General features: G+C 44.4%; 1 protein-coding gene across 1 annotated transcript in view; it reads right to left on the bottom strand.

The window, feature by feature from the left end:
- The window catches only part of ntn2 (netrin 2), a 46,910-nt gene extending 38,265 nt beyond the window's left edge, over window positions 1-8,645 (bottom strand). The window contains exon 1 of the mRNA XM_062378885.1: window positions 8,443-8,645. The gene's annotated coding sequence lies outside the window, so the exon portion shown is untranslated. The remainder of the gene's footprint in view (window positions 1-8,442) is intronic.
- Window positions 8,646-10,747: the final 2,102 nt, after the last annotated feature.

Consider the following 10,747-nt stretch of genomic DNA (forward strand, 5'->3'; position numbering starts at 1 on the left):
TTCTGCAATAGGAATCGATTATTATGCTTCCAGTAAAAGTGACCACAAAGATAAATGGAGACAGTGTTGAGACCGATTCCTGCTAAAGTAAATAAAAAAAACGATGAACATTGCAGCAACTTCAAATTGTATATTTAAAATCAGACTTTCACTAAGACTGTTATACATTTCTCTTTACGTATTTAAAATAAAAATGTATCACCCCCCACCAAAGAGGTTTTGTTTTTTAGCATTCGTTTGTTAGTTATTTCGGAGGGTAACGCAAAAGCTACTGGACAGATTTCCTTGAAACCTGGTGGAACAATGTGATATGGGTCAGGGAAGAAAGCATTGAGATTAGGATTTAGGATTTTTTTTTTTTTTTTGGCATTTTCAACTCTTTCACTGATTTCTCAGGGGATAAATCATGGAGCTTGATTAGTGTGTGTAATTTGGTGCAGATCCAAATTAAAATCCAACTTCGCCGCGGCAGTCTAGTTTATAAAATAATGAGTTCTAAGAATCAGGGACAAAATGAAAACCTAAATAAAGTGCAGAAGGTTATGCAACTGTGTAATTGGGCCTTTGTTACAAGATAAACCAGAAAAAGATGAATGAGACACATTAATATTTGGGTATCTCTGTAAATAAATGAGAGCCACAGTGTGCTACAGAACAGTGGCATCTTTGCTTAAAATCAAAACATGGGGATTAAAACCACTTCTAAAGTCGCACAGGGCTCCAGCCCCGAATATAAATATTTCACAAATGAAAAATGTTGCAGTGAACTCAAGTGAGGACCAAGTTGCACTTTGACTCGAATTTTTAACTGACAGAGCGATGGAGTTGGGGGGGGGGGGGGGGGGGGGGCAACGGCTCCAAAAAGAAATTTACTGCCTCCCATGTCAAGCTGTGATCTGTTTTCAAATACAAGAAATATTTCCCCTACATGTGCTGTCAAGATGCGCCTGAGAAAGCGATGACACCCACAGCCCTGCAACGCCGGATTCTTTCCCAAAGCCTGTTACTGGATGAAGGCCATGCGGCGGGGGTTACAGAGAGACGATAAAGACATGCGAGAAAACGCAGAGAGTTTAAAGTTCCCAGGGTGCACTCGCTGCAGCGTACGGGGGCGGACTGAGGGCTCCTTGATTGAACATTTCCCATGGACCTGCAGCAGAACCCTGACCACAGCTCTGCAGCGGTGTGGTTGGACGGCGGCGGTCGGGGGTGAGGCGGGCGAGGTGTTCCTGGATCCGAGCGGAAGTAGCTCGTTTGGAGGGATGGAAGGCTTTAAAGCGAGGAGAGGTGAGCACTCCTTCAGAGCCCTTTGAAGGCAGGCTGCGGTAGGCAGAGCCGCGGTTTTCCCAAAAAGCCCCCCCAACAGGAAAAAAGTTTTTTTTCCATTGCACAAGAGAAAACTCTTCCCCACAGCCAAAAGCAAGGGCCTGCTTTGAACTCACAGGGGGGAAAAAAAAGTAATAATTTTATTAAGTGCTTGGAATAGTCGCACGGTTGCGTACATTACACTTAAACACACATGTCGCTGACAGACAAACACACGTGGGATTTACAATATGTGCCCCCCCTCACATGAAGACGAGTTGTAAAAGATGCCAGAGCTCGTGACTCATCAGACAACTCCCTTTCTCTTCCTCCTGCTCACTCTCCTCCCGGCTCCCCTCCTCTCATTCTCTCTCCGCACCAATGTTAACGCGCCACAGGTGACCTTTGCCTAGAGGTCGAGGGTCAATGGTCTCCCAGTGAAAAGGGGAAAGAAGTTAGAGGTCCGTCGTTTGGTTTGACAGACGTTAAAACAACAAGACTCCCGGATTTAACAGCAGATGTATTATTTGTCCCTGTGGGTTGCCTGTGTGTGTTGGAACACACAAGCAACCCACAGTTCTGATTTGACACCTTTAATCAGCAGGTCAACATCCTTCGTCTGTCCCTTAAAAAACATATAAAGTGTCCACATGCGTTTTATGATAAAAGAAATCTTAACATATGGTTAAGGTTTGGTTAGGTTTAGGCATAAAAACAACTTTTAGGGTTTGATCACAGTTTGGGTTCAAATAAGCACTTTGTCAGGTCATCATCATGGTTACAATCATAAACATGTGGTTAAGGTTAAAGGGCGCGAGTGTCGTCATTCTTTTTTTAAATGCCGACTGTCGGTTAGAAATGAGAAGCAAACTGCCGTCTCCCAGGTCAAAGCGATCCAGCAAACATATATATGATGGAACGGCTGGTTTTGATATCACACTTATAACCAAGATTCTAAATTTATGGGTTAAACATGACTCATAACGCCACCTAGCGTTTAAATCCGTTAGTACCCTGCAGGTCCAATGTTTACATATCAACTGTCTTGGACGTCTCTATGTCATGAAAAAGGGGGGGGGACCCCTCCTGACCCCCACCGACCCCCCGCCACCAGAAACTGCTCGTGAGTGGGAATCTCATTTTCGAATCTGTGCTGAAACTAAACCCTTAAACCACCACGTCGTCCTTTTGAACCGCTGGCTGAGGCAGCTGCCTGTGTCAGCGGCTCGAACAGCTCGGGACCACAGCTCTCCTCAGACACGGTGCGGCCCTGAAGTCTCAGCTCCAGCCGCCTGTGCCAGCGGTTCAAACGGCTCAGGACGGCCGTGGTCTTGGCCGTCTGGAAACTCCGGAGACGAGAAGCCTCTACTTCCTTCGACGCCTCTGTTGCATACGTGTGTGCGTGTGTGTGTGCTGCTACTGGAGTCCAGACAACCTAAATAACTTAGCTCTGGTATGTCTTATCCCCACCTCGAGTTTTCCGGGTGAAGCACTTGAACAAAAACTTAAGGGTGAAGTTAAAGTCCAAAGTTTTATGGACCCATCCCTCACACAGACCACCTAACTCATACAATGTCCCTCTATTACAACACCGCCTTACGTACTTTGCTGGCCAGTAAGCATATAGAACTCTATCCTGTCATATGGTCGTTGAAATGAACGGATGAGTTTGCAGCCAACATTGTTGTCATTACGTGGTAAAGCCTTCCATGCATCCAGTCATTTGGCAATATGTAAAACACCAGACAGAAAGTCAATGAATGCAGCATCGCTTTAGTTCATGCAGGACAAGGAGTCACATGCTCAGCTGATATATAAGCTGTTGGCTACTGATAGGTGCTCGTCAGTCACTATCCAATCACAGCCCATTCTCTCAACAAAGCGGTCACCTAAATACAACCTCTTCCTCACTGATCCCTGCTCGGCTACACCGCCACTCGTGCTCTGCAGCCAGCAACTTGCCTCCACCAGCCCAGCCTCCACCTTTTAGCAATGAGTCCAAACATGGCTGTGGTTAATGTTCTTCATCTTGAACAAATGTATCTTGCCTGCTACGCCCACTGGGGGGGGTTTTGCATGTGTTTCCCTGTTTTATCTAAGCATGCTGCGTGGCTAATCCAGGGCACATTCAAAGAAACTGTATTGCCATTGGTGCAATAAATGACTGAAATGTGGTTATTTTGTAGAAATGATCTCTGAAGTCCCCACCAACACTAAAGAACATCAGCTACTAGCACCCAGGTCAGCAAGATATAGTGATGGGTACAGGCGGACCTCACACAACCACACGCACACACATCCCTCTGCATCTGGAGGAAATGTGTGCTGCAGGCCTAGCAGGGTGCAGGGAGATGCAGGATGAAGCATGTGAATCTTTGATCCCCGGATCCCCTCCCCACAGTGAGAGACATCTTGGGTGTCACACCGACGAATGACAGGTATTTCAACAGGAAAGGAGAACACACACACACAAACACACAAGAATTTTTCACTCAACAAGAAAAAACACGGCTACTTAGCGGAAAGAAATGTCAACGTCCTTCCTTCTTAGGTGGAGACAATGAATGTGTGAACGTGTTATGTGGGTCCTTTATCACACCGCTTCAATCTCCACTTCTAAGTAGGAATTCATGTCAGAGATGGGACTGATCCAGGACGGAAACAAAAAACATAGAACCTCTGGAAATTCCGCATGGAATCGAATAACATTATCAACCGCCCATTCAAGAAATCACACACCATCATAGTAGATGCCAGAGCCTGATATGGTCAAACAGCTGTGTTATGAGAAGTGATCGTTCTGGTGTTTGAGTTCTGCGGATGCTTCGGAGTCATGGATGAGCTGCGTTCAGTTCCTAATTGGCTTTGATCAAAAGGACAAAAGCTTGACTCGAGGAGGGGATGGATGGATTCACCCAACGAAAACAGAGCACACGGGACGGACAGAAAGATCTAACGTTACTTTTCCCTGTCAACCTCTTGAAGCCGTGGAAGAAAAATATATTAGACGTGTTGACTTTACTCGCATAGGTGGACGGAGCCAAGAGTCCCGAGGAACCCTGCTTTTCAAAGCCGGTGAAAATGATCTGCCTATATGTTTCTGCAGCTTTCCTCCATCTCCATGCACCTTTCCTGTGGGGTTCAGAAATACCCCATAAGAGCACACATGCACACACACACACTGCCGGGAGTGAAAAAAAAATCTGCACTATGTTGCTTTGGATTACACATCATGTGCCTTCAGCAGCTCCTGGCTCTACCTCCCTCCCTCCGTTACTCGTGGAAGCAGGGTGTGATGCAATTAAATAATGATGATTAATTTGCACAAACAGAGAAGCTGGTGGCTGCGCTCCAGATGAGCAGCACCTCGCTCCAGCGGACACAGACGCGACTCAAACATGTCTCACAGTCTCTCTGACCTCGGTGAGGACTCTGAGGCCCTCTCCTGCTGCACCGATTCCAGTCACTTGTGTTGAGAGTGAGAAGTAGGTCAAGTGGCTGACACTGTTTCAGTGCAATAGGGGCATACTCTAAGTCTATTGAAGCAGTTAAGATAAGGAATCTGTGTGGGACTCTCGCTTGACTCCCAGGCTTGTTGCTGCTTGAGAACCAGGGAGTAGATGATCTCACAGAGGGTGCAGCTCATTATTTTAGTCTATTATTTCCTCACACCTTGTCCACAATGGATTTCAGGGTCAAATCAATCCTTTAAATACTTAACTCCTCAATAAATCAGAGAAGAAACTGTTGTAATTTTGCTTTTTCTCCATGAACCTGCTATACTATAAAGAAAAAAACGTCTTTGCATGGTGCTTTATGTCAAAGATATTGAGCGTCATTGTCAACAGACAACAATATTTTTTTATTTCATTTTGCATGTGGTGGCATCAAAGCAAAAGAGGAAAATATTAGAAGTGACAAACGCATTGGGAGACTTGGCGAGGAGAGCGCCGAGGAAGACGGGAACCGAGAGGCGCGCTGCTTGCTTTGGCATCCACACTTGGCCCCGAGTCCAAGTCGCTATTAAAGCTCACTGGCTGCGTATAGCCCACCTCTTGTACCTCGTATTAAATCCTAGGCGCGGGCTGTTTTTCTTGCTTTTTAATGCTGCGACCTACGGGCCAGTTGTAAATCGAGGAGGCTGACACCTGTCTGTGGTATCCGCAGCTCTGATCCGATCCTGCGCGTCCCGGTGCTTCAGCGAGCCAAAACACCCACTTAGCCTAGAGTCACACGAACCCAGCCTCTTAATAAAGTAATGATAGTCGTTGGCCTCATTTAAAACAAGTGGCAGGTATTGGACAGCCCAGCAGAACAAGCGCCGCGAGTCACTTACTTTCACGTCCAAGGAAAGAAGTCGTGCGTAAAAATCGAAATCTGCTCTCCACAAACACACGAACATGACGGTTGTGCAATAAAGAGGCTCAGTGACCCGAACAATGTAAAACTTACCCCAGTGTCAATGACTGTCGCCGCAGTTTCCGAGCATAAAATTGACGTCCCTTGAGACTGAGAGATCCACACCAATTAGTCTTCAGGTTGTCGTCCGTCAGAAATCGTCTTGTCCGGACGCAAAAGTCTCTTCTCTCGCACTCGCCTCGTTGGAAATATTAAAGATGAGGGAAAAAACGCCTGTCACATAGTTTAAAAAAAAAAGAGTCGGGGGACACCGAGAGGAGAGGTGAACCAACATGCGGCCATCCGCGCACAAAGCTGAAAACCAACTGAAACCCCGTCCTGCACATCCATAGGTTGTGGAGCGAGCCCGGGGTAGGCTACTCCCCATTAAAATGAAACCCAGATTTCCCCAGCCATGTGTGCGCGAGAGAGGGGAGAGAGAGAGAGAGCGAGAGAGAGAGAGAAAGAGAGTGGGGGGTGGGGGTAGGTGGGGATCTAAATAATCCCAAAACCAGCCGTGTTTTCTTAACCTAAGTTTCATTTGGTGATGCGCAAAATCGAGTTGTGCCACAGTGACGCGCAAACGAAAACAGGCAAGCTCGATCCCACCGCACCAGCTCGCTTCAAGAGAGATTTTTGTTTCCCCCTCAAACAACACAACTGGTCTCACTTTTACAACAGATACCTCCGCAGCTTTTACGCACTGATTGTTAGTGCGCTGCCTGGCTCTGAAGTGCCCCGTGGCTCGCTGTGTTCACAGGCGGACATATGGAGGTCGTAATGAGAACACAACGCTGAACCTGTTGAGGCAGAGTGGGTGCCTAGCGGGGCCCACGGTGTAATAACTTATTAATCGTAATAATAGACCAACACACCCGGGATTTATTAGTGTGTGTACGCCGTGTGCGTCATGGCACGGAACATGTGAACGTTTAGATGGGTTTATCGATTAGTAATGATAGAAGTATCATCGAATTAAAAATAACAGCGTGTGTATGCGTGTGTGTGTATGTGTGTGTGTGCGTGCGTGCGTGTGTGAAGAGAGAGTGAGGGGAAGGCTCGTTTTGGCACAGAAAATGTTGCGCCTCCGGTCATGAGAGCAGCACATTAACTCATTAACTGAATTCATATGGCTTTGTTCCGTTCTCGCAGTGTGAGTGTGTTTGTTACAGAGCTACAGCTAAATGTGGTTTGACACGACGAGTGTTTGCAGTTTTCCATATGAGCCTGTCCGGGGAGGGAGAGTGTGCGTAAAAATAGGAGAGGCCTCGTGCTTTATATTGACTTTAGAAGTGAAACATTTCATTCAACAGTGCTGGAGGATATTAAGATGGACGTGTATCTGCACAAAGCGGTTGTGATAATGAGAGGTTACTTACGTTAGAGGCATTAACGTGCTTTTTGGTTTGACTGTCACATATTGTCTCAGCCAATCACCTCCGAGCACCCGGAGCTACTTGTTTGGCAAATGCAGAAAAACACATGTTACACTTGTAAAGATCAGCGCAGCAGAACCGCGAGGACGGCCACAACCCGTTTTATAATTTATAGGCGACAGGCCGCGTGTAGCTGTGTGTGTTATTGCAGGTGCAGCCCAGTGCCCACTGGCGGGTCATTAACTCGAGCATCACGGCCGATCAAAAAAATCCCGAGCACCTCCTGCTCCGCAATAAGCTGATCAACATTCCTGCTGTACTTACTGTGCCATCCACTGGGGGGACAGCACAGCCCGGACCGGACCGGACCGGCCCAGCCCGGCTCGGCTGGACCCGGGACCGAGCTGCGCTTTTGTGTCTTTATTCCTATAAATAATCTGAAGCACAGACCATTAAACATGAAGTCAAACCCACGGTTAAGTGAAAAATAATAAGCATTAACCCCAATTCCATATGTGCGCATGCGTGCATGTTTGACACCTATATGAGGATACACCTGCAGCCAATTGTTGACTGATGGACGACGGGGAGCAGAATGGACAAAATGAAAACGACCAGTAAATGCTTTGTTGGTAATAAAAGCATTTAAATACACAAAAAAGGGAAAAATGATCGTTCATCAGAAACCTGGCAAAAATCTAATTTCATAAATTACGACAAAGTGGGAAGCTGTATTGAATTTATGAAAATAATTCCACCATTATTTATAAAATAATTTAAATTTCCAATATTTGCACATTTACCTCATGTCTAAATTGCTTTAGTCTGTTATTTGTATAGATCCATTTTATTCTAAATTATTTTCTGGTGTCAGTCAGAACCTTAAATCCCCTTATTACCTGCACATACATTTTATAATTTATATTCTTATAAATAGATTCTTTATAATTCTGTTCTAGTTTTATCTATTGTTTTTTTCCATCTCCCCTGTTCTTTACTGTTATTCTCCTTCCTTTAATTCTCTGTAAGTGTAGACGCACTTGTTTTTTGGATCAGTCTCTTCCTTGTTTCCAGTTTGGTCCAACAGACTTTCCTGGAAATGGACTTGATATTGTAAATCGTAGAGTGGTTAGGAGGACAACAAACTGTCAGTTTGAAGCTGCAGCTGCATGCTGTTCCTTACACAGTCCCAGTGACTGCAGACAGTAGCTCATTATTTCCAGACCAGCCAAAACTGACGCATTAATGTGAAATAAAGAAACCTCTCATTTGATTATGTCCAATTACAAGAGGGAGAGATTAGAGTGCGTAAAAGACAGAAGGAGAGAAAGAAAGCAAGACTAACACCCGGCACCACACTCACTTGCTGTCAGATGGGATTCAGGCCTCTCCTCGGGCTTCTGGAGCTGTTGCACTTGGATCAGTGTGTTGATGTTGTCTGCAGAACAAGTCTCACGGCCCGGGGCCTCTCTGCGCTGGGTTCCCTGTGGCGGACACCCCGGAGAACACGTCAGCCTCCAGCTTTTGCCTCGCTTCATTTTTTGGCACCACAGCCGCCGAACTCACAGAGAGATGCGTACCTTGTGCAGAAGAAATCCCACACCTGTTTTTTAATAAGGGGATAGTGCCCTCTTGTGGTAGAATAGTGGTAAAGCTCAGTCAGACCCATTACCGCGGATCCACCCTTCTTCTTCACTGTTAGTTTAAACGTCTCGTCCTGTTTGTTCCTGCAGACACAGTAGAGCCAAATTTGAACTGAAAAGTGTTTCTCCAGCAGTGGGTTACTGTTTTTTAAAAGCAAACAAACACGATACAAATAACGTACGTCCTCTCAGTTGTCAATACTCCATGGATGAGTGTAGACCTGTAGGTACAACAATCTTGATAATACCTGAGAACATGTTCGAGGGAATTGAGGAGATAATATCACTTCACTGGGGCCTGGGATTTGTTGGTGACCTGTCCAGTGTGCACTCTGCCTCTCCCTCAATGTTGCCACAAGGTTCCTGGTTCAAATCCCAGCTTGCCCACGGTCTTTGCATACAGTTCACTGATCCTGGCTGTCAGTGCCCTCCTAAGATAAGAGGTTAAAGGTTCAGTGTGTAGAATTTAGTGAAATCTAGAGGTGAAGTTGCATGTTGCAGCTGAATACCCCTCACCTCACCCTACCCAACCAAACATGAAAGCTGTCAGTTGACATAAAAACTCAAAAGGTGTTTAGTTGGTCCAGTCTGGGATACTTAAAACATGTATTTATAAAGAATTGAAATATAAAGGGGCCATTCTAAGGTTTGTACAATTGACATGTTCACAAACTACTGAAAAATCCTTTTGGCTTAATTTATATTCACTTTCTGCCAAAAGATCCCTGTCATCTAAATCTTACACATTGAGCCTCTAATTAAATGGATCCAGAACAACCAATTTGTAAAATCAAATGGAAAATTGAAATGTGAAGAATTGTTTAATCAGTTTCCTGTCGTCTTTAACAGCCAATCACAGTGCTCTCTGATACAAAGATAAAGAAGATGGAGAGATGATTGAATTTGTAGTTTATTTTAATAAGAAACTACGATAAAAGAAGAAGATTTCACCCAAACTTTCTCAATACACTTAAGGATCTTAATGAGAATGCAGCACATATTCACACTCTGTGCAGTTGTGACATTACCTAACAGTCCTGCCGGTTACAGGCCGAGGAGCGTGAGAGATCACAGTGTGTCACCCCCACAGTCCTTGTATGCAATTTGTTCTTTGAAGGTCAAAGAGCTCAGTTACAAGTTCCGCTGGCGTCACAGCAGAGCTCTGTTGGTCAACACCTTTGTATCGTCTGAAGTATGAACCTCCTCCAGTTATCTCTTCAACATGTGTGAGATCTTTATCATCTTCGGAGTGTAGATTCCATCACTATCATGGTGTCCAATCACAATGTCTCCACATACACTTTATACTCTATGCGAGGGATGTCTTGCCATTATCTTGATTTCCAACATGTGTCACTGAATAATGTGGACTAATTATTACTTGGCATTAAAAAACAAACAATAGTTGAATAGATCTAAACAGATCATTTATATAATCACATTTCAAATGCACATTTTATCTCTGGTCTGTATCCAATCTTAAGGCGATTATAGAATTATTATTTTACACCATTATTATTCTACATGGTAATTTTTACTCCAGCATGATGTTCGTGTTAGCATTTTAATCTGTGGAGTTACTTAAATAAACGATTGTTACCAGTTTTTAATAATGCACCATTTGAGCATGGAATATACATTTTACTAATTATTTATCAATGGTTGATTTATCCATAAATCCATATTAAACCATTGATGACAATAGGGTTTAGCATAGTATTAATCATAGATAAACACCCACTTCCTGATTAGCCATGAGCTGAAGCAATTACACATGTTTGTTAAATAAATATGACCTTTATAAAGCTATAGTATAATCAATTGTATTAATTCTGAATTAGGTCATTTGTGTAACATTTATAAAGGTTCCCATATCAGTGTAGATTATTATTATTAGTATCATTATTAGCATCATTATTATTATTAAGACGGATGCTGTCACCTACAAACCCAATATTACAAAACACAGTAACTCACAGGTACCTTCACTCCTCTGCCCGGCTCCTGCTGATGCCCTTCAGCTCA

Source organism: Platichthys flesus, chromosome 20 (genome assembly GCF_949316205.1).
Source record: "Platichthys flesus chromosome 20, fPlaFle2.1, whole genome shotgun sequence".
In the NCBI taxonomy this organism is placed as follows: domain Eukaryota; kingdom Metazoa; phylum Chordata; class Actinopteri; order Pleuronectiformes; family Pleuronectidae; genus Platichthys; species Platichthys flesus.